The 5,000-nt window shown below is 66.9% G+C and overlaps 1 non-coding gene across 1 annotated transcript; it reads right to left on the bottom strand.

Moving 5' to 3' along the window:
• Positions 1-1,114: 1,114 nt before the first annotated feature.
• LOC144490476 (5.8S ribosomal RNA) lies at positions 1,115-1,268 on the bottom strand. The gene has a single exon (XR_013497263.1). It is a non-coding gene; the product is annotated as a 5.8S ribosomal RNA (ribosomal RNA).
• Positions 1,269-5,000: the final 3,732 nt, after the last annotated feature.

Here is a 5,000-nt window from a genome sequence, read left to right as displayed (position 1 = left end):
CACGGTACTGCGAGCGCTGCGTGCCCCCTCGCACTCGGCGCCGGACCGGGCTCGGCACGTCAACTGTTCCAGAGAATCGTTTGCGGCGAGGCGTGCGCCCACCTCCACGGTAACGGAAAGCAGTGCTGCTGGCGGGGTCGCGGTGCGACGGCGGTATCGAGCGAGAGAAAAGCAGGGCCGTGGGACACACAGCCTGCCGGAGCGAAAGGCCAGACGCCAAGGACGAAGCCGGGCGGCGGAGCGCACGGGCTGCAAGCGGCGGGTGGCCACGCCGCGGCCAGGACAGCACCTTTCACGTAGAAGACTTCGGCGGCAGCAGGACACGGGGAGACACCGGAGCGAGGACCACACGGCCAAGTCGGCTCTGCGACGATTCGAACCCAAGGCACACGTTGAACGCGGGCGCAGGCACATTGCCCCAGAACCGCAACGGCAGAGGGTGGGCTGCGGAGTGTGGAAGGAGCCGCAGCTCCAGCGCAACACAAGCAACGACACCCAACCGCCACGGATTCCCACGACAAAAATGCAAGCACTCGCACGCGCAACAGAGGGAAGAAAAGCACGGCACGACCGAGCACCGATCCAGGCATCAAGCGTCACACGCGTCAAGCTGCCGTCCTCCACGCGACGGCACTGAACGGCCACGGCAACCCACCGGCAGGCAACCGAGCACGGACCACGCGAGGCAACGTGTCCGGAGACGTCCAGCGGACAGTCACTCCACTCTCTCACTCTCTGTGCCGGAGCACCCAACCGAGCCAACTCTTGCGGATCCTTCCCGTGGACGAGCCACACACACACATCAACAGAGAGTCAACCCCCCTGGCCCGAGCCTAACGGAAGGCACACACGGTCCCGGCAGCGAGGCAGTCACGTTCTCTCTCTCTGGCAACCCGATGACAGCCGTGCCGGCGACCCCGAGGTGGCTGGGCCAGTGCGGGAGCGGGCAGTGCCGACGAGCCCGGAGGCGGACGCCGGCACCCAAGAGGTCAAGCTCTCCGACGCGGATTACTCTGGGTCTGCACTTAGGGGGACAGAGAGGACGGCACCTCTGCGACACCCCAGCCGCGCTCTTCGGCGCACGGATGCGCGCGAAGTGCGATTGATTGTCAAGCGACCCTCAGACAGACGTAGCCCCGGGAGGAACCCGGGGCCGCAAAGTGCGTTCAAAGTGTCGATGATCAATGTGTCCTGCAATTCACATTAATTCTCGCAGCTAGCTGCGTTCTTCATCGACGCACGAGCCGAGTGATCCACCGCTAAAAGTTGTATCGGGTTTCGGATCGGTTGCCCGATCCTGGGACGCGCAAAACGCTCCCCCGCCGACGTGACGGTGGAGCCCCAGCCTGGCGCGTACCACGGCGTGAGCCCGGAGGCGCACGCACTCGAGCGACAATCAAGCGAAAAAAAGGAGGAATCAGGGCGCTCGCAGGCGTTGAGTGCCGGCGTGGGTGAGGGGCCGGGGCCCGCCACGCGCCGTCACGCCCCGCAACAGCCAGAGGCAGAGTTCTCTGGTGTCACCGTCTGGCGGTAGGCTCGAGAGTCGAGGCGAGGCCGCAGCGGACTGAGTCGGGTGCAAGCCGCGGAGGACAGGCCGACGCTACGGGCGCAAGCCGACCCCGCACGCCCCAACCTCGGCGGGCTGGGGAAGGGGGCGCGGCGGAACGCTCGCAAGCGCGGCTGCCCCCGCGGACAGGCACATTCTCTCGAACGCGGTGGACGCTCGCTCAAGTCAGCACGAGACCAGACCGGACCGACAGGCGGACAACGAATCTTTAAACCTCGCACCCACCCTCCGCACACGGGTGCCGGAGGAATGGTGAGCATGAACAGGTACCCCTCACCGGGCTTTGAAGAGAGTGACTAGAATGCGACCAAAGCTTCACCGCGGCGGGAGACAAAAAGGCCCCTGACTGCACCAGAACGTCTCCCTGCGGAGTCACACAGTGGCCGTTCACCGTGGTCCCGTCGACAAGCCGCCAGGACAAGCACCCAAGCCCGCAGCAGCTCTCTTCGTTTCAACTGCGGATGTAATGCTGCAAGGCGGTGGCAAGGTCACGTCGCAGCCCGCAAGCCGTCGCCAAGGCGAGAGGAAGACGGTCCCCACAGCGGGCACACACAGACGGACGTGGAGCACGGGGCGGCGGCCCACAGGTGCGCACACGCGCCGTGCCGAGGATCGGTGCGGACGCCGGTGACATCGCACCCGGCAGAGCGGCTAGGCAGAAGTCGCTGCGGAGGAGGAGCACCGTCGGCGGAACGGTCTGCTGGCGGGCGAGGGACCAAACGAGCAGCTAGAACGGGCGGAGTGGACCGGACTGCAGAAGCGGAGTGAGTGCGTGGCTGACGCCACCGTCTCCCTCCGAGCGTCTGCTCGCGCCGGCCAAACCGCCGAACCGCTGAACGAAAGGACCGCATCGTCCCACGCAGGCAGGCCGGCCGTGTTGCCGTGCGTGCCCCCACCTCTCGGACGGACTGCAAAGACACCCTACGAAGCCAACGGCGAAGCCCTTCCAACGGCGCAGGCGTAGCGTGTGCGGCACCCGCATGGACTTGCCGGCGTGCAACCGAGCGTGTGCGTGCTCGTCGGTGGCGGCGCCCGCGCGCCGGCCCAACCGAGTGGGACCGAGATCGACGTCGCCCGGCTTCGGCGGAACGTGCGTACGGGTGACCAGGCCCGTTCGACGGGTACGGCGAAATTGTCGGTGTGACCTCCCACCCGCGTGGGAGGCGCCAGCGTCAGTACGGGCCACGGCCCCGGGGCCAACCCCCGTGAGGCTCTCCTGCCTGGCCCAACCGGCGCAGCCTTCGAGTTCAAGGAGTGACGGGCCGCCCTCCCCGGAGAGGTGGCGGGCCCCCGGCCGACAAAGATCCTTCACAACGTGTTCACCAACAGAAACCTTGTTACGATTTTTATTCTGTGTTACGGGTTTCGGTTCGGGCCCCCGGAGAGGTTGTCCGATACCTGGCCCCGGGGCCGGCCCCCGTGAGGCTCTCCTGCCTGGCCCAACCGGCGCCAGCCTTCGCGTTCAAGGAGTGACGGGCCGCCCTCCCCGGAGAGGTGGCGGGCCCCCGGCCGACAAAGATCCTTCACAACGTGTTCACCAACAGAAACCTTGTTACGACTTTTATACCGTGTCGGGTTTCGGCTCGGGCCCCCGGAGAGGTTGTCCGATCCTGGGACGCGCTAAACGCTCCCCCGCCGACGTGACGGTGGAGCCCCAGCCTGGCGCGTACCACGGCGTGAGCCCCGGAGGCACACGCACTCGAGCGACAATCAAGCGAAAAACCTTTCTCGGAGGAAACAGGGCGCTCGCAGGCGTTGAGTGCCGGCGTGGGTGACGGGCCGGAGCCCGACACGCGCCGTCACGCCCCGCAACAGCCAGAGGCAGAGTTCTCTGGTGTCACCGTCTGTCGGAAGGCTCGAGAGTCGAGGCGAGGCCGCAGCGGACTGAGTCGGGTGCAAGCCGCGGAGGACAGGCCGACGCTACGGGCGCAAGCCGACCCCGCACGCCCCAACCTCGGCGGGCTGGGGAAGGGGGCGCGGCGGAACGCTCGCAAGCGCGGCTGCCCCCGCGGACAGGCACATTCTCTCGAACGCGGAGGACACTCGCTCAAGTCAGCACGAGACCGGACCGACAGGCGGACCACGAATCTTTAAACCTCGCACCCACCCTCTGCACGCGGGTGCTCGAGGAATGGTGAGCATGAACAGGTACCCCGTACCGGGATTGAAGAGAGAGTGACTAGAATGCGACCAAAGCTTCACCGCGGCGGGAGACAAAAAGGCCCCTGACTGCACCAGAACGTCTCCCTGCGGAGTCACACAGTGGCCGTTCACCGTGGTCCCGTCGACAAGCCGCCAGGACAAGCACCCAAGCCCGCAGCAGCTCTCTTCGTTTCAACTGCGGATGTAATGCTGCAAGGCGGTGGCAAGGTCACGTCGCAGCCCGCAAGCCGTCGCCCAGGCGAGAGGAAGACGGTCCCCACAGCGGGCACACACGGACGGACGTGGAGCACGGGGCGGCGGCCCACAGGTGCGCACCCGCGCCGTGCCGAGGATCGGTGCGGACGCCGGAGACATCGCACCCGGCAGAGGGGCTAGGCAGAAGTCGCTGCGGAGGAGGAGCACCGTCGGCGGAACGGTCTGCTGGAGGGCGAGGGACCAAACGAGCAGCTAGAACGGGCGGAGTGGACCGGACTGCAGAAGCAGAGTGAGTGCGTGGCTGACGCCACCGTCTCCCCCCAAGCATCTGCTCGCGCCGGCCAAACCGTGGAACCGCTGAACGAAAGGACCGCATCGTCCCAAGCAGGCAGGCCGGCCGTGTTGCCGTGCGTGCCCCCACCTCTCGGACGGACTGCAAAGACACCCCCACAGGGCTGTGTGCGACGCCAACGGCGAAGCCCTTCCAACGACGCAGGCGTTGCGTGTGCGGCACCAATGCCGAGGATCGGTGCGGACGCCGGAGACATCGCACCCGGCAGAGGGGCTAGGCAGAAGTCGCTGCGGAGGAGGAGCACCGTCGGCGGAACGGTCTGCTGGCGGGCGAGGGACCAAACGAGCAGCTAGAACGGGCGGAGTGGACCGGACTGCAGAAGCAGAGTGAGTGCGTGGCTGACGCCACCGTCTCCCCCCCAAGCATCTGCTCGCGCCGGCCAAACCGTGGAACCGCTGAACGAAAGGACCGCATCGTCCCAAGCAGGCAGGCCGGCCGTGTTGCCGTGCGTGCCCCCACCTCTCGGACGGACTGCAAAGACACCCCCACAGGGCTGTGTGCGACGCCAACGGCGAAGCCCTTCCAACGACGCAGGCGTTGCGTGTGCGGCACCAATGCCGAGGATCGGTGCGGACGCCGGAGACATCGCACCCGGCAGAGGGGCTAGGCAGAAGTCGCTGCGGAGGAGGAGCACCGTCGGCGGAACGGTCTGCTGGCGGGCGAGGGACCAAACGAGCAGCTAGAACGGGCGGAGTGGACCGGACTGCAGAAGCAGAGTGAGTG

Source organism: Mustelus asterias, unplaced genomic scaffold (assembly GCF_964213995.1).
Source record: "Mustelus asterias unplaced genomic scaffold, sMusAst1.hap1.1 HAP1_SCAFFOLD_3342, whole genome shotgun sequence".
Taxonomy (NCBI): Eukaryota; Metazoa; Chordata; class Chondrichthyes; order Carcharhiniformes; family Triakidae; genus Mustelus; species Mustelus asterias.
Note: the sequence above shows the minus strand (reverse complement) of the source record. Positions and strands in the feature narration are given on the sequence as shown.